Below are 24503 nucleotides of genomic sequence, written 5' to 3'. Positions count from 1 at the left end.
TTCTGATCTTGTTTTTCATCTTCTGCCTGAGAGTGAGATCATCCCATATTCATCCTTCTGTTTCTGACATATTTCACTCAACATGATTTTTTCAAGGTCCATCCAAGATCGGCTGAAAACGGTGAAGTCACCATTTTTTACAGCTGGGTAGTATTCCATTGTGTATATATACCACAACTTGCTCAGCCACTCATCTGTTGTTGGACACCTGGGTTGCTTCCAGGTTTTGGCTATTACAAATTGTGCTGCCAAGAACATATGTGTACACAGACCTTTTTGGATGGTGGTATTGGGTTCCTTAGGATATAGAAACCACTACCCTAACCAAGAGACCCCTCACAGAATGGGAGAAGATCTTTACATGCCATACATCAGACAAGAGTTTAATAACCAACATATATAAATAGCTTGCAAAACTCAACAACAAGACAATAAATAACCCCATCCAAAAATGGGGGGAGGACATGGACAGAATATTCACCACAGAAGAGATCCAAAAGGTTGAAAAACACATGAAAAAATGCTCCAAGTCTCTGATTGTCAGAGAAATGCAAATCAAGACAACAATGAGATATCACTACACTCCTGTGAGAATGTCATACATCAGAAAAGGTAACAGCAGCAAATGCTGGAGAGGGTGTGGGGTCAAAGGAACCCTCCTACACTGTTGGTGGGTATGTAAATTGGTCCAACCTCTGTGGAGAACAGTCTGGAGAACTCTCAAAAGGCTAGAAATGGACCTACCCTATGATCTTGCAATCCTCTCCTGGGGATATATCCTAAGGAACCAGTATACTTTAATGATGGCTCTTCTGCTTACTACCAGGCCACCTCATCTCCCAGGGCCCTAGTTAGGTAAGCCTGGGATTCCCACATAGACATGATGGGTCTAGACCTCTAATAGATCCCTTTCTCCACTGTCACTGGTCATCTCCATCAGGAACAACATAATGGATCCCTTTGTGGGCCCCTATAGGACCTTGCCCTCATTGTGGATCACCAGGTTGGGCCAAAAATCCTCTACCAGTCAAGGAAGATGGGTCTGACAATGAGTGCAGACTAGAATGTTCCTAGCTATGACCACAGAATGCGAGTTCGGACCTATAGGTATACAGAGATTATACTGGCTCCTGCACTGAATATAGGTCCCAGATAAAATCAGTGGGGTTTACAGCCAATGGTATTTATATACCCAGATTTGGGTGATACTCTCTTCCCTGATCCAGCTTTCTGAGCCTATTCCCAACCCTGATACCATCCCCCCAGATAATACGTTTGGCCCACCTGCATGATTTAGCTATCAGGCTCAGGCAAGTTAGTAACGTCATGGGCCCTTTGGAAAATGCCTAAAATAGACCTATTAACTTTATTTCCAAAATGGAGACCTCAACTCTTACCTGGTATATTCGTGCATTTAGATTCCAGATTATTAAACAATTTGTTCTTCTTTATGTCTTCATACTTTTTTAGACATCAAGTTACAGATGCTACCATGAAACTAACCTGATTTCCCCAGGCAGATGACCTCAGCAATGTGTCCTGAACCCCATCTCTCTGGAGCCCTGCCCCACTAGAGAAAGATAAAAACAGGCTGGGAGTATGGATTGACCTGTCAATGCCCATGTTCAGCAGAGAAGCAATTACAGAAGCCAGACCTTCCACCTTCTACACCCATAATGATCCTGGGTCCATACTCCCAGAGGGATAAAGAATAGGAAGGCTTCCAGTGGAGGGAATGGGATATGGAAATGTGTGGAATTTTACCCCTCTTATCCTACGGTTTTGTTGATATTTTCTATTTTTATTTTATAAATAAATTAATTATAAATATATAAAAATTTTCAGTGAAGAATGTTAGCAGTTTTATAAAATATGTGTTGTACTACGATATGGTAAGCTCCTGAAAAAGAGGAGATGTGTACAGATGTGAAGGTGGGGCTTCCCAGATATCCTTTGAATGAAGTTTGTTTGAGGAATGCCATTAAGGAGGATTTGGGAGACTACATAATGGTTATGCAATAGACTTTCATGCCTGAGGCTCCCAGATTCAATGCCCAGCAGCATGATAAACTAGAGCTGAGTAGTGCTCTGGTCTTTCTCTGTGTAGATCCCTCTGTACCACTCTCATTAAACTAAAATAAAGAAAAAATAAAAGAGATGAGAAATGATACACATACCTCAATGATATGTACTATAAACCATCAACCTCCCCAAAATAACATGATAAAAGAGAAAAAAGTAGGCAGAGAATTAATGTGGTATCATAGTGATAATTTGCTTTAAATTCAGATATATATATATATATATATATATATATCTGAATTTAAAGCAAATTATCAAATATATATAATAGGGATGGAGAGAATAAAGCCATAGAAGAGGAATGGAAAAAAAAGTGAAAGGTTGTTTTACTAGTTTTATAATTTTTTAGATGATTCCTTGCTGGCTAAAAGATCTTGCTAAAAAGGAGCTGGCAAGGGTTCCTTGATGCAGTCAATCACAGATGGTGGCTATGGAAAGAAGCAGAAAGATAATCATACTGCAGAAGCAAATCATTCTCTGTTCATTTCCAGTTTCTCATACATTTTTTGAGTGAGGCTTACTTTGGAGGTCTGTGAACTCAAAAAGATATTTGTCTGTGAGTTCTAGAATTGTTGATCTCAGTGGGAATTTTGGTGATTGGTACAGTAAAGAAGTAAGACATCAGTCTGACAGCAAGTTACGTATGTAACCTTGACCTTCCTCTATCTATAGAAGCATTTCTTGCCAAGGTCCCGTAGTTACTTCCACTGTAGCTTTGTAGGTTTCTTTCTTTCCCACTGGAGACTTCTAGCTACTACACTTGCTTTGGTTTGAACCCCTATACTCTTTGTCTAATAGATACACAGTATAAGTCACAAATAAAAGATTATATGGGTTGAGTAGTTAGCATAATATTTCATGCCTGAAAAAAACTCTAAGGTTCTAGGTTTAATCCCCAGTCAGAGACAAGCAATGTTTTTTTTTTCTTTCTTTTATGATTGAAACCAGGATTTTAGAGCCTCAGGAATGAGTGTCTCTGCATAACCATTATCTACCCTTACCCTATAAGCAGTGTTATGGTCTTTTTCCACTGTATTTCTCTCTCATTAAAACAAAATAAATACAATATGTTTTTTTTGTTTTTTTAATAATTTATTTCTTTATTGGGGAATTAATGTTTTACATTCAACAGTAAATACAATAGTTTGTACATGCATAACATTCCCCAGATTTCCATTTAACAATACAACCCCCACTATGTCATTCATCATCTTTCATGGACCTGTATTCTCCCCATCCACCCACCCACCCCAGAGTCTTTTACTTTGGTGTAATACTCCAATTCCATTTCAGGTTCAGCTTGTGTTTTCTTTTCTAATCTTGTTTTTCAACTTTGGCCTGAGAGTGAGATCATGCCATATTCATCCTTCTGTTTCTGACTTATTTCACTCAACATGATTTTTTCAAGGTTCATCCAAGATCGGCTGAAAACAGTGAAGTCACCATTTTTTACAGCTGAGTAGTATTCCATTGTGTATATATACCACAACTTGCTCAGCCACTCATCTGTTGTTGGACACGTGGGTTGCTTCCAGGTTTTGGCTATTACAAATTGTGCTGCCAAGAACATATGTGTACACAGATCTTTTTGGATGGATGTGTTGGGTTCCTTAGGATATATCCCCAGGAGAGGAATTGCAGGGTCATAGGGTAGGTCCATTTCTAGCCTTCTGAGAGTTCTCCAGACTGTTCTCCACAGAGGTTGGACCAATTTACATTCCCACCAGCAGTGCAGGAGGGTTCCTTTGACCCCACACCCTCTCCAGCATTTGCTGTTGTTACCTTTTCTGATGTATGACATTCTCACAGGAGTGTAGTGATATCTCATTGTTGTCTTGATTTGCATTTCTCTGACAATAAGAGACTTGGAGCATTTTTTCATGTGTTTCTTGGCCTTTTGGATATCTTCTGTGGTGAATATTCTGTCCAAGTCTTCCCCCCATTTTTGGATGGGGTTATTTGTTGTCTTGTTGTTGAGTCTGGCAAGCTCTTTATATATGTTGGTTATTAAACTCTTATCTGATGTATGGCATGTAAAGAAAGATCTTCTCCCATTCTGTGAGGGGTCTCTTGGTTTCTATAGTGGTTTCTCTTGCTGTGAAGAAGCTTTTTAATTTGATGTAGTCCCATAGGTTTATACTTGCCTTAGTCTTCCTTGTAATTGGATTCGTTTCATTGAAAATGTCCTTAAAATGTATGCAGAAAAAAGTTCTGCCAATATTTTCCTCTAAGTATTTGATAGTTTCTGGTCTAACATCCAAGTCCTTGATCCACTTGGAATTTACTTTTGTATTTGGTGAAATACAGTGATTCAGTTTCATTCTTCTGCATGTTTCAACCCATTGTTTCCAACACCATTTGTTGAAGAGACTCTGCTTTCCCCATGTAATAGTCTGGGCCCCTTTGTCAAAGATTAGATGTCCATACGTGTGGGGCCTCATTTCTGGGCTCTCAATTCTATTCCACTGGTCAGTGTGTCTGTTCATGTTCCAGGACCAAGCAGTTTTGATGACAATGGCCCTATAATACAATTTGAGATCTGGGAGTGTATTGCCTCCAGTTCTGTTCTTTTTTCTCAAGATTGTTTTGGCAATTCTAGGTCTTTTCTGGTTCCAGATAAACATTTGTAACATTTTTTCTATTCTCCTAAAAAATGTGCTTGGGATCTTGATGGGGATAGCATTAAATTTGTAGATAGCTCTGGGTAATATATTCATTTTGATGATGTTAATTCTTCCAACCCATGAACATGGAATATCTTTCCACTTCTTCGTGTCTTTTTCAATTTCTTTGAGTAGTGACTCCTAATTTTCAGTATACAAGTCTTTCACTTCTTTGGTTAGGTTTACTCCTAGATATTTTATTGTTTTTGTTGCTATAGAAAAAGGAACTGATTTCTGGATTTCAATTTCTTCTAACTTAGTGTTTGCATAGAGGAATGCTACTGACTTTTGAATGTTAAATTTATAGCCTGACACCTTACTGTATTGCCTGATGATTTCCAAAAGCTTCTTGCTGGATTCCTTAGGTTTTTCCATGTATACTATCATGTCATCTGCAAATAAGGAGAGTTTGACTTCTTCTCTTCCAATCTGTATCCCTTTAATTCCTTGCTCCTGCCTGATTGCTATGGCAAGAACTTCCAACACTATGTTGAATAGTAATGGTGATAGTGGGCAGCCCTGTCTAGTACCTGATCTGAGGGGAAATGCTTCCAGTTTTTCACCATTGAGTATGATGTTGGCTGTAGGTTTGCTATATATAGACTCCACTATCTTCAGGAATTTTCCATCTATTCCCATTTTTTGTAGTGTTTTGATCATAAAGGGATGTTGTATTTTGTCATAGGCTTTCTCTGCATCTATTGATATGACCATGTGGTTTTTGGTCTTGCTTTTGTTGATGTGGTGGATCACATTGATTGATTTACGTATATTAAACCAACCTTGCATGCCTGGGATAAACCCCACTTGGTCATGATGAACAATCTTTTTGATATACTGCTGTATCCGGTTGGCTAGAATTTGTTCAATATTTTCGCATCTATGTTCATCAGAGATATTGGTCTGTAGTTTTCTTTTTTGGTTGTGTCCCTGTCTTCTTTTGGTATCAGGGTGATGTTGGCTTCATAGAAGCTGGCAGGGAGTATTCCAGTGTCTTCAATCTTCTGGAAGACTTTTAAAAGTAGAGGTATTGGTTCTTCTTTGAAAGTTTTGTAGAATTCATTTGTAAAACCATCTGGTCCAGGACTTTTATTTTTGGGGAGATTTTTGATAACTGTTTCAATTTCATTAGCTGTGATGGGCCTGTTCATGTTATCCACTTCCTCTTTACTTAGTTTTGGAAGTTGGTAGGTATCTACGAAATCATTCATTTCTTCCAGGTTCTCTAGCTTGGTGGCATATAGTTGTTCATAGAAGCCTCGCATGATATGTTGAATTTCTGCAGTGTCTGTTGTAATTTCTCCTCTTTCGTTTACTATCCGATTTATTTGGGTCTTCTCCCTTTTTTGTTTTATGAGTCTGGCTAAAGGTTTGTCGATTTTGTTTACTCTTTCAAAGAACCAACATTTACTTTCATTGATCTTTTGTATGGTTTTCCTATTCTCAATGTTATTTATTTCTGCCCTAACTTTAGTGATTTCTGTCCTTCTGGTTGCTTTAGGATTCCTTTGTTGTTCTTCTTCTAGGTTTTTAAGATGTGCAATCAAGCTGTTTATTTATGCCTTTTCTTGTTTCCTAATGTGTGCTTGTATAGCTATGAACTTCCCTCTTAGGACTGCTTTAGCTGTGTCCCAAATATTTTGATAGCTTATGTCTTCATTTTCATTGAACTCTCGAAACATTTTGATTTCTTCCTTGATTTCCTCTTTGACCCAGAAGTTGTTAAGAAGTGTACTGTTGAGCTTCCACATTTTGGGACTGTTACTAATCTTTTGTTGATTGTTAAGTGTTAGTTTAATTCCACTGTGGTCTGAGAAGATGCTTGGGATGATTTCAGTGCTCTTGAATTGGCTGATGCTGTCTTTGTGGCCTAACATATGGTCTATCCTTGAGAATGATCCATGTGGATTTGAGTAAAATGTGTATTCCAGTTTCTTGGGATGAATGACTCTGAAAATGTCCAATAGTTCTAGTTTATCTATCTCTTCATTTAGCTCCCTTATGTCTTTACTGATTTTCTTCCTGGATGATCTGTCAAGTTGAGATAGTAGGGTGTTGAAGTCCCCTACTATGATTGTGTTACTGTTAATATATTGCTGTAGCTCTTTCAGTAGAAGTTTGATGTATTTAGATGGCTTCTCATTGGGTGCATAGATATTAATAATTGTTAAGTCCTCTTGATTGACTGATCCTCTGAACATTATGTAGTGTCCATTTCTATCTTTTTTAGTCTTATCTATTTTAAAGTCTATCATGTCAGATATGAGGATAGCTGTTCCTGCCTTTTTTTGTGGGCCATTGGCTTGTATGATAGTTTTCCATCCTTTCACTTTAAGTCTGTGTTTGTCTTGTTGAGTTAGGTGAGTTTCCTGCAGACAACATATTGTTGGGTTGTGTTTTCTGATCCATCTTCCTACTCTGTGTCTTTTAATAGGTGAATTCAGGCCATTGACATTTATTGATACCAAAGATTGAAGATATTTTAACGCCATTCTTGTAGAGTTTTAGAGTGTTTTGATATATGTCCTATTTGTGGTGGTCTGGTTGTTTATAGGAGACCTTTCAGAACTTCTTTCAGGGCAGGCTTGGTGATGGTTGCTTCCTTCAACTGTTGCTTGTCTGAGAAGGTTTTGATGCTTCCATCTAGTCTGAATGACAGTCTAGCAGGATATAGTATTCTTGGCTGAAAGCCTTTCTCATTGAGCACTCGATAGATATCTTGCCATTCTCTTCTGGCCTGTAGTGTTTGTATGGAGAAGTCTGCTGCTAATCTTATGGGTTTTCCTTTGTAGGTGACTCTTTGTTTTTCTCTTGCAGCCTTGAGGATCCTTTCTTTATCCTTATTCCTTTCCATTCTAAGTATGACATGTCTTGGTGTCTTTAAGTCTGGGTTAATTCTGTTTGGGACCCTCTGGGCTTCTTGAATCTTTATGTCTTTGGTGTTGTCTAGACTAGAGAAATTTTCAGCTATTATGGCCTGGAGAATGCTTTCTTCCTCTCCTTCTCTTTCTTCCTCTGGTAAGCCAATAATGCGTATATTGTTTCTTTTGAAGTCATCCCATAGGACTCTGTTGTTGTTTTCAGCATCTCTTAATCTCTTTTTGAGATCTCTTACTTCTTTTTTAGTTGTCTCTAATTCATCCTCAATCTTGCTAATTCTGTCTTCAGCCTCATAGATTCTATTCTCTCTGCCCTCTACTGCTTTCTGGAGTTCATCTATTTTGTTGCCCTGCTCTGATACTGTTTTAGCTTGTTCAGCTAGTTGCCTTCTTAGCTCAGCGATTTCAGCTTTCAGCTCTCTAATAACCATGAGATTATTAGAATTTTCTTCCATATTCTCATTTGTTGTTCCTGCATTTCTGATTACAATTTTTTCAAATTATTTACTCACTCCTGTTATTATTTCCTTAGCTAATGTTTGGATGTTGAACTCGTTGTTTTGTGCTTCACCCTCTGGAGGACTTTTAGCTGGACTCTTGTCCTGGTTCAAGTCTCCAATATTTTTTCTTGTTGTTTTAACCATTTTATATATGATGTTATGAGTTCCCTTTATCAGTACTTTTCAAATTATTGATCACTATTGCCTGGATTGACTTCTGTCTAAGTAATTTAATTAAAGGGTTTACCGTGGTGGAAGTTAACAGTTTTTTCAATCCCTGAGTTGGAGTTCAGTGGTGTACAAGCCTCTTTTTTTTTCTTCCCTGTAGGCTATGGGAGCCTGAGGGCTTTTAAACTATCAATAGGCTTCTTAGCTTAATCACTGACTCCTGACCAAGAGATAAAGCAGGGTGTGGCAGAGATAATCCAGTGGTTATGCAAAGAGACTTTCACAGCCCCTCAGCTATGCCACTGTGGTATAGGTCTTCTCCTGAGTTTCCCGGTTAGATCTCTGTCCCCTGGTGTCCCTCCCTGTTGCTGCTCCAGATTCTGAGGGTAGTAGCAATGTAGACTCAGAGTTGCACTTGGTGAGTCTCTGGGGAGTCCTTTCCTCCCTTCAGCTGCCCCCTTGTTGGTGGAGCAGACTGGAGGTGGTGTCTCCACTGATAAACTGTTGAACTGTTAGCAGTCACTTAATCTCTCCTTAGGCCCCTCTCTCCTCTCTGTCACCAGCCACACGTGTTTGTACTCACCGGTGATTTACTGGGTTCCTGTGGTCATTCTAGTCCTGTCTTGTTTCGGTCCAGGTGGTCTCCTTTGGTATTCCTAGTTGATCTGGGAGAGGAGAGGAGAGGAGAGGAGAGGAGAGGAGAGGAGAGGAGAGAAAGTGATCTGCTGCTCGTAGCTCCACCTCCAGAAGACCATGAGGTCTTTATATGATAAGAACAGGCTACCCAAAATCAGTCCAATTATGTATGTAAGAAAGTCAGTTAGGATCGGGAGGTGATATAGTGAAAAGAGCACTAAACTTGAAAACATGCGGTCCAGAGTTCAATCACTGTCCTTCCATGTGCCAGAATGATGTTGTGGTTCTCTATCTTCTTAGTCAGTAAATAAAATCTTTTTTTTTCTTAAGCTTGGAAACGTTGGGTGGACTCCACCGTAAACATTAACTTCCTATCCAGCCGGCAGCCAGCAGCCGCGCCACCGCGTCTCAGTGCCTCAGCCCCGCTCAGGGCTCCGCCGACCACCCTTCTCATGCTCCTGCCGGCGCTGCCACAATATGTTTTTTATAAACCTTATGTGCATTGAAAATTTTTCTAGCAAAAATACTCAAATGGTAAATTTAAATCAGAAGAAGTTAATTTTAAAATATTTCAGTTTATCTGATATATAAGAATCTTTAATAATTAGAAATGTAACCTTTGTATTAATTTAGTTAGCAGCAAAATATTTTTATATTACTTTCTCCACTTCACAATAATAAAATTTAGAAATAAATTTATACCTATACCTGATTCTACATTAGCACTGGAGATAAAATTGTTATGTTCATTCCCCACCTTCCATCATTGCCTGGAATGACATGCTAATCTACTATAAAGACTGAGGATAGTTTCCTTCTTCTAGAGGATAGAATATTAGAATTTACATCTCTATTTCATAATAGAATAGTTATTATACAATTATTTCATTACTACAAAAGTTTCATGCCAATAGGTAATACCTATTGGTCCTTTCAGCATCAAAATTCATCAGGTTGAATACTCCTATGTTTGTATATGTATCTTTGTATCTCCTTGGTTTGCATAATGTTCAAAAGAAGAAGTCATTCAAATAATGCCTCCTGAACAGCCTCATTAGGGTGTCTGTTCCTTTATTTTTGTATAAAATGGAAATTCAAATAAGATGATTAAATGAGTCCATATGTTTGTGTGCATGCATTTAGAAATGTTATGGAATATCATAAAGACTATACAGAGCATGATTCTTGGTAACAATAACATCAGTATTAATACATTTAATTTTGTGAAGATTGAGACAATATACTGAGGAAGGTATTTGCTATGTTATGATTGCAATCTTAAATTTTTCTACTGTATTTAGTTTACTATTTTATATATATGCATATGTGACACAATATATTCTAAGTAAACTTCTTAATATTAATTTGCAATCCTTGTCATGGATTTGAAATATCTATTAGAGGCCCACAAATATGGCATATCCCTCAATGAATAGCAATCTATATATTTGGTTACTAGAAAATTGCATAATGAAATTTTTTTATCTTGACTGGTTGCCTAAGTGTGGATAGGTAGTAAATTCATATATTTACAAACCACATATTTATATATTAGGATATTTTTCACTATGTTACATGCGTTATCAGTGCATTTAAGTTCCCACATTTTTGTCAAATGATATGTAGTGATTATTTGTTGTCTAACCAAATAAGCCAGTCAAAATATGAGGTATTGCTTTATTTGGTTCTTCCTTTAGTTCCATATGTAAAGATATGTACTGATTGATTATTTTCCTTTTCTTTTTGTCTTTTATCCAAATGGAGCTATAACAGAGCTGATCCTTATGAAAGTTTAAAAAGATAAGGAAGTAGTAGGCAAATGTCTATCTGGTCTGAAATAATAAGAATAAATAATAAATATTCAACTCTTCTTACTTCAAAATAGAAATTTAATAGGAAAAACATAGTTGTATACATCTCTGAATTCTAAGAAAAGGATTAAAGACCACATTAAAAGCAGATGATAAAATTTTAGGGGTATAATGGACGACTCTGCATAAAGGACTTAGTAGCATCAATAATTCTTTGCTACAGACATAAATATGGTATGTTTACTGATTTTTACAATCAAAGGATAGTTACATGGTAGAATTAGGTTCATTTTCAGGTCCAAGCAGTGATGCACTGGGTTAAGTACACACATAATGTGAAGCATAAAAACCCACTTAAGGATCTCAGTTCAAGCCCCCACTTCCCACCTGCAGGGGGGGTCACTTTACAGGCTCTCTATCTTCCCCTTCCCTTCAAATTCTCTCTATCCTATCAAATGAAAATTAAAAAAAAATAAAGAAAAAACAAGGAAGGTCACTAGAAGCGGTGGATTCGTAGTGTGCCAGCACTGAGCTCCAGTGACTGTAGGCAAAATAATAATAAAATAAATAGACTAGAATACAATAGAATAGAATACATTAATTAATTTTTTTTTTAAATTAGGCTCACTTTTCTTAATGAGCCCTAGTATCACCAGAATGGCCAGTTGAGATTGAAGATCCTCTAGATCATAATTAGGTATAGAAATGCTACTAACATGCAGCTCATAGTAGCATAAAGAAAGAAATTATTGGCTCAAAATTAAGGCAGTCATCATAAAATGGAGTCATCTTTTGTGTGTTTGTAATACTGTTGTTATGAAAAAAATTAGCAAGTGTGCACATGTCATGGAGAGTCCCTGATATTACAAGAATACAAATACTGAGTAAAATAGAGTAACATTAAAAACCAGTCAAAAAATTAGTAGCATCATGGGCCCCTTGGAATATACCTAAAATACACTTCATAGCTTCTTCCAACGTGAAGACCCCACATTTCATCTGCTATATGCTTACCTTTGGTTCCTGATTATTAAACAATTTTTTTTGCTTTTTATTTTAATGCTTTTCAGCCACCAAATTGCAGATGCTACCATGATGCCAACAGGGATGTGCATACGATCTCACCAATGTGTTCCAAAATTCCAATTCTGTAAAGCCCCACCACAGAAGGGAAACAGGCTGAGGTCATGGATCGACCTGTCAATGCACATGTCCGGTGGAGAAGCAATTACAGAATCCAGACCTTCCACATTCTGTACCCCACAAAGATCTTTGGTCCACACTCTCAGAGGGATGAAGAATAGAGAAGTTTCCAATGTAGGGTATGGAATACGGAACTCTGGTGGTGGTGGGAATGGTACCTCTTACCCTACAATCTTGTTAATCATTATTAAATCATTAATTTAAAAAATCAGTGGAAAACAAAGTGAGCATTCATTTCAAAATATCCTATTTTGGAAATCCCATAGTAATTACCAAAGTACCATGAAAAGCAGAAATAAGTTATTACCTAGAAAACCCAATTCAATATATAAATGTGCACCTTCTGTATCTACTAGTAGTGGAGCTAAAATCACTTTATGGAAAATGACATAAGGTCCAAGGTAGTGCAAAGACACCTACACTGAGATAAGTCATTTCCAAGTTATTGAACCTTGAACAATTAAAGTTGATCATTGTTGGCATACATCTTAAAATGAACAAAGCCAAGACACTACACACATACACACACACACACACACACACACACACACACACATATATGATCTATATCATTAAACAAACCTTTCATACATCTCTAGGCTTATAGAATATAGGCATTGCTTTTCATAACAAACATTTAAAATTATCAAAGAACACACCCAAACAACTGAATGGAGGAGGAAGACCTATGTTTTAATACTAACTGATTACTTGCCTTTGAGAAAGAATCTATTATCTCTAAATTGATATTTCTTTGAAATAATAATCTCCAACTGCCAACTTGCCTATATAATAAGCTTGTTGGGAATTATCATGGCAATAAAGTTATCTAAGCTGGTGTAAGAGTGTTTTGCACATAACTATCATTGTGAGATTAGAAACTGTCCCCATGTGCCCACAGCTGCAGTGTAAAACATTACATTCCAGTAAAAAAAAATGCATAAAAACAGTAAGATAATAAGGAGGTGCTATTTGCAATTTAAATGAACAAAACTATTGTGTTAAGATATTTATTTTATTAGTTTCACTAGAGACAGAGCAGAGTATCAAATTCTGAACCTCACACATGCAAGTCCAGAGCTCTACTGTTTTGCCACCCCCCAGGCCACTAAGGGAGTTCTTTCTTTTCAGGCACCAAGTTGCAGATGCTACTGTGATGCCAACTTGACTTCTCTGGGCAACAACCTCACCAATGTATCCTGGAATCCCACCTCCCCAGAGCCCTCTTTAAGGAAAGATAGGAACAGGCTGGGGGTATGGATCAACCTGTCAACGTCCAGGTCCAGCAGAGAAGCTATTGTAGAAGCCAGACCTTACCTTCTGCAACCCACAAAGAATTGTGAACTATACACCCCAGAAGGATAAAGAATAGGGAAGCTTCTAATGGAGGGGATGGAACATGGAACTCTGGTAGTGGGAAATGTGAGAACTTATACCCCTCTTATCCCAAAATCTGTCAATAATTATGAAAAATTAAAAATTTTTAAAAATTTTAAAAATTTTAAAAATTTTTAAAAATTAAAAATTATTGTTTCAATACATCCAGAATATCATTTTGATACTTCCTGTTCATTTACTTAAATGAGCATAAGAACATACCTGAACATATATATGAGTGTATATATTGAACATATGCTCCATATCAGAAGCTGTGGTTGGCACATAGAATATATTTTAACAAAAATGTAGAGTAAATCATTATGAGTATAGGTGCTGCCAAAATGAAAAAGTAAAAACACATAAAAAGATCATTCAGGGGGCCAGATAGTGGCACAGCTGGTTAAACAAACACATTACCATGTGCAAGGACCAGGGTTTGAGCCTCTGCTCCCAACCTACAGGAGGGATGATACTTCACAAGCAGCAAAGAAGGTTGGATGGTTTGTCTCTATCTTTCTTCCTCTCTATCTCATCCTCACCTCTCAAATTATTTCTATTATATCAAGTAAAAAAAAAAAAAAAAGAAAAGAAAAGAGGGAGTATGGCATTAGCTCAGCGGGTTAAGCGCACGTGGTGCAAAGTGCAAGGACCAGCATAGGGATCCCGGTTCGAGCCCCCGCCTCCTCACATGCAGGGGAGTCGCTTCACAAGCAGTGAAGCAGGTCTGTAAGTGTCTATCTTTTGCCCTCTCTGTCTTCCCCTCCTCTCTCCATTTCTCTCTGCCCTATCCAACAATGATGACATCAATAACAACAACAATAATAACTATAAAACAACAAGGGCAACAAAAGGGAAAAATAAAAATAAATAAATATTTTAAAAAATAAAAGAATGTCTCTGTGATGGATTCATTGTGAAGGCAGAAAGCCTCAGCAATAACCCTGGTGGCAATAAAAATAAAGTCTAGCAGATTGCTTGTGTCATTTTTCCAGTGTGAAGGGAGAGATGGATGAAAAAGGAAATATTAAGCCCCTAAAGCAAATGAAGCAATTTTAATATAGTCTTGGAGATGCAAAAGCATTAGAAAAAGGAAAATACACAAAGCAGAGTTGAAGAAACAGTTGAGTATCATTTGATTTTTAGGAACTATTGATTTGTAGCTAGATCAATTTATTGCTTGGGACATCTACAGAACCATTTAGCATACTTTCAATAAATCAGTTTCAATGTGTTGTAGACTATTTGAACAAAAGACAATTTTCAAGATGTCAAAATTTAGTAATTGAACTGGAATGAGGTAATGAGAAAAATAGGTTTAAGATGTTATATGTATCAAGAATTATGCCAAACATCTTATTTTTTCTGTTTTATTATTCATAGAAATGGAATGCTGTAGATATTTTCTCATCCAAGTATCAAATAAAATAAGAACCTAGACTAATGGGAAATTGTAAAACTTCCTCAAGATTACAGGAGACAAGAATCTGGATTAGAACCATACAGCTTCAAATCTTACTTGTTATTTTCTCTATAAGGGGTAAACTTTATAATACTCTATAGAACAAATCAATGTACTTACTCATAAGGTGGCAAGAAGCTCTGTCCTGCAAAATGTCCCTTGATGGGACATAGTACAAATTACAAGGACCCATGCAAGGATCCAGGTTCAAGCTTCTGGCTCCCCACCTGCAGGGAGGATGCTTCACAAATGGCAAAGCAGATCTGTAGGTGTCTATTTTTCTCTCTCTCCATCCTCTCTCAATTTCCCTTTGTCCAGTAAAATTGAAAATGGCTAACAGGAGCAGTGGATTCATAGCATTAGCACTGAGCTCCAGTGATAACCCTGGGGGGGGGGGGGATGGATGTACCTTGAGGAGAAGGGCTTTGCTTTCTCAAGGTTTGTGTAAATATGTGGCTAATACTTGCAGTGTTTTTTCCATGAAATATGAGCAGAATTGGGGCAGGGGTAGATAGCATAATGGTTAGCAGGGACTCTCATGCCTGAGGCTCCAAAGTCCCATGTTCAAACTCCCACCACACTACCATAAGCCAGAACTGAGCAGCGCTCTGGTTAAAAAAAAAAAAAAGGAAAAGGAGAGAGAGGGAGAGAGAGAGAGAGAGAGAGAGAGAGAGAGAGAGAGAGAGAGAGAAAAGGAAGGAAGGAAGGAAGGAAGGAAGGAAGGGAGGGAGGGAGGAAGGAAGGAAGGGAAGGAAGGGAGGAAGGGAGGAAGGAAGGAAAGAAGGGAGGGAGGGAGGAATCATGCATAAATATGAGGAAGATGACCATAGCATGAAAGGTATGGGGACAAGCATTTCCACCGTTTGCCTCTGCACTGAAAGCCCCTTGAAATGCCTTGAAGTGCACCAAATTTTGAGCATGACTACATTTTTACAGATCTGCCAAAACACATTTGCTACAAAGTACCTCCTCTGGGTTGACCTACTGACCTGATTAGTGGCTTGGCTCAACATTTTCCATATGGAAGCTGAAGTGTGTCTGCCAAATACAATGGTCAGAGTTTTGGCAGGACTGAAATAGAGCTATTTCTTCTAATGGTATCTTGCTAACAGGTTCATTTACCTCCTATGACCACTTCTTGAATGCTACAGTAATGTCATGCTTGGTGAGGTGGAAAAACACATAGGCTTTGGAACTGAACAAAGAGCTTGAATCAATTATCAGTCCATTTAATAGTTTGCTAATTACAGCACCACCTCGAGGCTCAATCCTAAAATCTACAAAATGAGGCCAATGACATTTCTCTTCTACATTGCTTTTGAGCATTGAAATTATAATTGTACTATAATCAGGGATATTTTGTTAAGTTTCTACTGTTGCAAGACTTTATGACACATGTAAAAATTAATCTTATTTAATGTAAAATAGCACCTTTCTTAAGCATTGCTATTATCCCAACTTTACAGAAACGAAAGGTTAAAGAAGTAAAATGATTTGTCCTACATGAAAACCTAAGTGAAGGATTTAAGGTTAATAGTCAGATCCTAGAAATATTATAACTTGCCACCATGTAGAGCTGTTTTTTTGTTTATTTGTTTTTTGTTTGGGTTTTGGTGTCTTATCACTTTCAGTTTGGAGAATTAAAGACCATCCATCAAAATATCAATGATGGGGTGGGAGACTTCAGAATTATTTCCCACATATACTTTTATACCATTTAGTACATACTATACTTATAAAGAAAACATAAGACATGCATTAACTGATCTTCCCTAGTTATGCTGCCTTTCTTTTATACAGATGGAATCACTAGAACACCAAATAATTTGTCATTCACTAGTGAAAATGAATAGAAATAGAAGAGACGTCTGTTGATATTCATTTCCTTTAAAGTGTGAGTTTTTAGTGACAAATGTATTACATATGGGATACTGTACTTAAAGCACAAACATGGTTATAGTATCATTTTCTAAAAAGAAACTGACCTACAGTAGTATGTCTGTGTGTTGTATTGTGTATTTATTTAACTTTTTTTTTTAAATTTTTTATTTAAGAAAGGATTAATGAACAAAAACATAAGGTAGGAGGGGTACAACTCCACACAATTCCCACCACCCAATCCCCATAACCCACCCCCTCCCATGGTAGCTTTCCCATTCTCTAGCCCTCTGGGAGCATGGACCCAGGGTCGTTGAGGGTTGCAGAAGGTAGAAGGTCTGGCTTCTGTAATTGCTTCCCCGCTGAACATGGGCATTGACTGGTCGGTCCATACTCCCAGTCTGCCTCTCTCTTTCCCTAGTAAGGTGTGTCTCTGGGGAAGCTGAGCTCCAGGACACATTGGTGGGGTCTTCAATCCAGGGAAGCCTAGCCAGCATCCTGGTGGCATCTGGAACCTGGTGATTGAAAAGAGAGTTAACATATGAAGCCAAACAATTTGTTGAGCAATCATGGATCCCAAGCTTGGAATAGTGGAGAGGAAGTGTTAGGGAGGTACTCACTGCAAACTCTAGTGTACTTCTGCTTTCAGGTATATATTTTGCAGTAGTTTATGGATACGTGTGCACATAAGCTCTCTCTCACAGAAACTGGTGTATATCTAGATTATGGGACTTTGTTAGAAAGTGAACTACCTGAGATGAAATTAGAGTATACTATAAAAGGAAAGGTATCACCCGAGTAATGAAGTTGAAGGGTTGTCATTCCACACGTGAAGTCTCTGGATACAGCCTGAGGTGAAGCATGTTGAGGTGGCAATCATTGCTTTGGTTAGGTTGTGATCGGCGGATGCAATATTATATGGTTTGGATTGGAAGATGCATACGGGAACGTGGGCCCTATCCAAGGGTGCCAGGACTGGGGGAAGTAGGGGCTCTATAGTGAAGATGTGAGGTTCCGGCTGTCTTAGGGTTCAAAAAGATAATCGATAGTTAATATTATCATCACATTATTTGTTAATTGGGTTAACTTTGAAAAGTCCCTTTGTTAGGGTTTGCTGTATAGTACCCAGTATCTTGTATAGAGCTGTGCTATTGGATGCTTCTAATCTACTTGGTCTAGGCTTTTGAGAGAGTCCGCATATCAAATACATAGCCTATATATTAAAAAGATTCAGTTTGTCTTTTGAGAAACTTTGAGACATACAATTGATTTCCCCCTCTCATATTAATTAACTACTGATTTATATGTCTACATTTTGCTAGGAGTGTACATAAACACCATTCCCACCACCAAAGGACTGTGACCCATCCCTCCCGCCCACTCCCACCCCTCACTGGCCCAGGAAGCTACATGTCTACCCCTCACCACTGGGTTTTTACTTTGGTGCCCTACTTACAATTTGATCAGGTCCTGCTTTTAGTTTCCCTTTCAGATCTTCTTAGTCAGCTTCTGTTGATGAGTGGGATCATCCCATACTCATCTTTATCTTTCTGACTTAGTTCACTTAACATAATTCCTTCTAGCTCTGTCCAAGATGGGTCAGAGAAGGTGGGTTCATTGTTCTTGATAGCTGCATAGTATTCCATTGTGTATATATACCACAGCTTTTTCAGCCACTCATCTGTTGTTGGGCACCTGGGTTGCTTCCAGGTTTTAGCTATTATGAATTGTGCTGCTATGAACATAGGAGTACACACCTCTTTTTGGTTGGGTGTTATGGAGTCCTTGGGGTATAACCCCAGGAGAGGAATTACTGGGTCATATGGAAGGTCCATGGCTAGCCTTCTGAGAGTTTTCCAGACTGCTCTCCACAGAGGCTGTACCAATTTACATTCCCACCAGCAATGTAAAAGGGTTCCTCTGTCCCCACATCCTCTCCAGCATTTGTTGCTGCTGTCCTTTTTGATGTATGCCATTCTTACAGGAGTGAGGTGGTATCTTAGTGTTGTCTTAATTTGCATTTCTCTGACAATCAGTGACCTAGAGCAGTTTTTCATATGTTTGTTAGCCTTTTGGATCTCCTCTGTGGTGAATGTTTTGTTCATTTCCTCTGCCCATTTTTGGATGGGGTCATTTGCTTTTTTGCGGCTAAGTTTGCTGAGCTCTTTATGTATTTTGGTGATTAGTTTCTTGTCTGATGTCTGGCATGTGAAGATCTTCTCCCATTCTGTGAGGGGTCTCTCTGTATGTTTAATAGTTTCTTTGGATGTGCAGAAGCTTTTCAATTTGATGTAGTCCCATTGGTTTGTTTCTGCTTTAGTCTTCCTTGCAATTGGGTTTGATTCATCAAAGATGTCCTTGAGGTGTATGTGGGAAAGTGTTTTACCAATGTTTTCCTCTAAGTATTTGATTGTTTCTGGTCTGACATCTAGGTCTTTGATCCATTTGGAGTTGATTTTTGTTTCTGGTGAGATAAAGTGGTTCAATTTCATTCTTCTGCATGTTTCAACCCAGTTTTCCAAGCACCATTTATTGAAGAGAGCCTCCTTATTCCATTTAATGCTTTGGGCCCCCTTATCAAAGATTAGATGCCCATAGGTGTTGGGATTTACTTCTGGGCTTTCAATTCTGTTCCACTGGTCTGTGTGCCTATTTTTGTTCCAGTACCATGCTGTTTTGATGATGATGGCTTTATAATATTGTTTAAGGTCTGGGAGTGTGATGCCTCCATTTCTGTTTCTTTTCCTTAAGATGGTTTTGGGAATTCTAGGTGTTTTCAGGTTCCAGATATATGATTGTAGTGTTTATTCTATTCTTTTATAGAAGCTTGGTGGAACTTTGATGGGTATTGCATTAAATTTGTATATGGCTCTGGGGAGAATATTCATTTTGATGATATTTATTCTTCCAATCCATGAGCATGGGATATCTTTCCATTTCTTGGTATCAGTTTCTATCTCCTTGAGTAGCGACTCATAGTTGTAAGTATACAAGTCTTTTACTTCTTTGGTCAACTTTATTCCTAGGTATTTGATTGATTTTGCTGAAACAGTAAATGGGAGTGATTTCTGGATGTCGTCTTCTTCAGATTTAGTGTTTGCATAAAGAAATGCCACTGATTTTTGTACATTGATTTTGTAGCCTGATACCTTGCTATATTGCCTAATAACTTCCAGTAATTTTATACTGGATTCTTTAGGTCTTTCTATGTATACTATCATATCATCTGCAAATAGTGAGAGCTTGACTTCTTCCCTTCCAATCTGTATCCCTTTGATTTCTTTCTCTTGCCTGATTGCTATGGTAAGAACTTCCAATACTATGTTGAAGAGTAACGGTGACAGTGGACAGCCCTGTCTAGTGCCCGATCTGAGGGGGAATGCTTTCAGCTTCTGTCCATTGAGTATGATGTTGGATGTAGGTTTGCTATATATATACTCCACTATCTTGAGGAATTTCCCATCTATTCCCATTTTTTGTAGAGTTTTGAGCATGAATGGGTGTTGGATTTTGTCAAAGGCTTTCTCTGCATCTATTGAGATAATCTTGTGGTTTTTGGCTTTGCTTTTATTGATGTGGTGAATGACATTGATTGAGTTATGGATGTTGAAGCAGCCTTGCATTCATGGCATGAATCTCACTTGGTCATGATGAACAATCTTTTTGATGTGTTGCTGTATCCAGTTGGCCAAGATCTTATTTAATATTTTGGCATCTATGTTCATCAGAGATATTTTTCTGTAGTTTTCCTTTTTTGTTCTGTCCCTATCAGCTTTTGGTATCAGGGTGATGTTGGCTTCATAAAAGGTGGAAGGGAGTATTCCTGTTTCTTCAATCTTATGGAATAGCTTAAGAAGTATGGGTATTAACTGTTTCCTGAAAGTTTTGTAGAATTCATTTGTGAAGCCATCTGGTCCAGGACTTTTGTTGTTGGGGAGATTCTTAATAACGGTTTCAATTTCTTTGTCTGTGATTGGTGCATTTAGATTTTGTAGTTCTTCTTGGTTCAGTTTTGGAAGTGCATAGGTTTCTAGGAATTGTTCCATTTCTTCCTGATTCTCTAGCTTGGTGGCATATAGTTCTTTATAGAAGTTTCGCAGGATTCTCTGGATTTCTGTGGTGTCAGTTGTGATATCTCCTCCATTGTTTACAATTCTATTAATTTGAGTCTTCTCTGTTTTTTGTTTGGTGAGTCTGGCTAGGGGTTTGTCAATTTTGTTTAATCTTTCAAAGAACCAACATTTGGCTTCATTGATCTTTTGTATGGTTCTTTTATTTTCGATGTTGTTTATTTCTGCTCTAACTTTAGTGATTTCTGTCCTTCTGGTTGCTTTAGAGTTCCTTTGTTCCTCTTCCTCTAAGTCCTTGAGGTGTGCAGTAAGGTCGTTCATTTGGGCTTCTTCTTGGTGTTTAATATGTGATTTTATGGCTATAAGTTTCCCTCTCAGTACTGCTTTAGCTGTGTCCCAAATATTTTGGTAGGTTGTGTCTTCATTTTCATTAGTTTCCAGGAACATTTGGATTTCCTGTTTGAGTGAGTCTCTGACCCAGTGGTTCTTAAGGAGCATGTTGTTTAGTTTCCAAATTCTATGTCTTTTAATAATTTTCCGTTTGTTGTTAAATGTTAGTTTTACTCCACTGTGGTCTGAGAAGATACTTGGGATGATGTCAATGCTCTTGAATTTATTGATGCTGTCTTTGTGGCCTAACATGTGGTCTATCCTTGAGTATGTGTTATTGGATTTGAAAAGAAGGTGTATTCCAGTTTTTTGGGGCGGAGGAGTCTGAAAATGTCCAAAAGGTCTAGTCTGTCGATCTCTTCATTGAATTCTCTTATATCTTTATTGGTTCTCTGCTTTGTTGATCTTTCTAAGTGTGAGAGTGGGGTATTGAAGTCTCCCACTATTATTGTATTACTATTGATGTATTTTTGAAATTCTTTCAGTAGATGCTTAATGTATTTAGATGGTCCCTTGTTGGGTGCATAGATGTTAATAATTGTTAAGTCTTTTTGGCTGATTGATCCTCTAATCATTATGTAATGTCCTTGCCTAGCTTTTATTACTTTATTTAATTTAAAATCTATCTTGTCTGAGATGAGAATGGCTGTTCCTGCCCTTTTTTGTGGACCGTTAGCCTGTATGATAGTTTTCTGTCCTTTCACTTTAAGTCTGTGTTTATCTTGTTGTGACACATGGGATTCTTGCAAGCAGCATATGGTTGGGTTATGTCTTCTGATCCATCCCCCCACCCTGTGCTTTTTGATGGGTGAGTTTAATCCATTGACATTTATTGATATTATGGATTTAATGTATTGTAGTACCATTGTTCTAAAAAACAATTTGTTTACTCTGATATATTGCAAGTATTATAGTGATGTTCTTGTTTATAAGAGGTCTTTTAGTACCTCTTTCAGGGCCGGCTTGGTGATGGTTGTCTCCTTTAACTGTTGTTTGTCTAAGAAGGTTTTGATCCCTCCATCTAGCTTGAATGAAAGTCTAGCAGGATATATTATCCTTGGTTGAAACCCTTTTTCATTCAGGGCTCAATAGATAGATATCTTGCCACTCCCTTCTGGCTTTTAGAGTTTGAGTGGAGAAATCTGCAGATAATCTTATGGGTTTTCCCCTGTATGTGACTTTTTGTTTCTCTCTTGCAGCCTTTAGGATCCTTTCTTTATCCTTACTTCTTCTCATTTTGACTATGATGTGTCTTGGTGTCTTCAGGTCTGGATTGATTCTGTTTGGTACTCTCTGGGCCTCTTGAACCTTGATATCCTTTCTGTTATTCAGGTCTGGGAAGTTTTCTTCTATTATTTCCTCTAGAATGTTTGCTTCCCCTTCCTCTCTTTCTTCCTCTGGCAGGCCAATTATACGAATGTTACTTCTTTTGAGATCATCCCATATGTCTCTGTTGTTGTTTTCAGTGTCTCTCAATCTCTTTTTAAGCTCTTTCACCTCTTTCTTAGTTTTCTCTAACTCATCCTCTGTCTGACTAATTCTGTTTTCTGCTTCTGTTAGTCTGCTTTCCCTTGCCTCAGCTTCTTTCTTCATTACAGCTATTTCAGCTTTCAGTTCTCTAATTGCCTCAAGATAATCAGTATTTTCCTTGGGGGTCTCAACTGTTGTTTCCCTAATACTGCCATTCCTTTCCTCCAATGTTGTTTTCATTTCTGTGATTAATAAGTTTATTATTGCTTGCATACTTTTCTTATCTCTGGTTACTTCTGACTGATTTGTAGTTTCTTCTTGACTCTTTTCTTCATTCATTGGGGAAGCAGTTTTATTTGTTTTTAATCTACCCATTTTTTTATTTATTTGTTTCTCTCTCTTTTTTTTTATCCTCTGTTGTTCCTCAGTTGTTGTTTCTTGAGTACAAGTAACACTGTACTAAATACCTTTATGACAATTGCACTCACCAACCTCCGGAATTACAGTAGCAACTGAAGTAAGTATTGAAGTAGTTTAATCGTTACCAGTTAGCCAAACAATTTCTCCAGTCCGTGAAAAAATAGTAACCAAATCCCAGTGAAGAAAGAGAAAAGAAAGAGAGGATAGCAAGAATAGACAGTTATGCAAATCTACTATCCAGTGTATATTCTAGGGGTAACAAGAGGGGAAAGGGAACTAGAGCAGAGATACACACATAGAGAGTCCACTCTGAGTCAGATTTCTTCCCCAAAATAATTCACAAATTCAGAAAGGCAAAGAAGAAAGAAGAAGTGTATGACAAGATTAAAAAAAAAAAAAAGAGAGAGAGAGAGATAAGAGAGAGAAAAGGGAGAAAAGATAAGAAGAATAGTTGTAATTAAAGAGCAGTGCAAGGAACTTCCCAAATGCGTATCAGTGAATTAAAAAAAAAAAAAAAAAACCACCCTGTTTGGTGGTATGGAGTATCCTGCTAGGAGCTGGTCCCAGGGACTGCTTATGGGGGTGGGGGGGCGGGAAGGATGTATGCTTGAAAATTAAAAGGAAGAAAAAAGAATTTTTTTCCCTACTCTAATTCTTAACCCAAATTAAGTTATAGTCACCTCCTTGGTGTCTAAGGACACCTTATTGGCTGGCCTGCTAAAGGCAGAAAATCCTATTGTCTCCAGGGGGGTGCGTTGGGAGCTCAGAGGCTAGCAGCTTGTCTGTCCGCCATCTTCCGGGAAACCCCCCCCTTCAGACTTTTTTAAAGGATTTCTCGAAAATAAAAACTAGCTGCAAGTCCTTTGATCCAATGAGAGCTATACTTAAGAAGTCTTTGGATCCACCCTCAGGGTCACGGTGGACCCTGGAGACTCACAAGAGAAAGCCCCCGAGCTAAAGTGCTCTCTCCGGGTCCTCTGCCCGCTGCGCTCTGCAACCGGCGGAGGAGCCGCCTTCCAGGGCGGAGGACAATGCCCGGCGCACTCACCTTGCCCAGCGCCCTTGCCTTGCCCAGCGCCACCTGGGAAGTCTGGAGCCCCGCTAGTCCGTGTCACCTTTACTCTAATTCTTAACCCAAATTAAATTATAATCACCTCTTTGGTGTCACCCCTTATTGACTGGCTTGCTAAAGGCAGAAAGTCCTACCTTTGCCAATGATGTGATCAGAGCACTCGCTGTTAGAAGCTTCTCAGTCCGCCATCTTCCTCCTCCCCCCAATCCTCTCTTATTTAACATTTTAAGTTGCTTAATAAGAAAAGCCACCTTCCAAAGTACTCTTTAAAATATATTTTAATGGGCTAGGAAGACATTATAATGGTTATGTAAGAGATATCTATGCCTGAGGCTCTCAGGTTCCAGTTTTAATTCCCAGCACCACCATAAGCCAGAGCTAAGCAGTGCTTTGGTCGTTTTGAATCAATCTTATTGAGACAA

The sequence above is a fragment of the Erinaceus europaeus genome, chromosome 2, assembly GCF_950295315.1.
Source record: "Erinaceus europaeus chromosome 2, mEriEur2.1, whole genome shotgun sequence".
Lineage (NCBI taxonomy): Eukaryota > Metazoa > Chordata > Mammalia > Eulipotyphla > Erinaceidae > Erinaceus > Erinaceus europaeus.
This window is presented reverse-complemented; position numbering follows the sequence as displayed.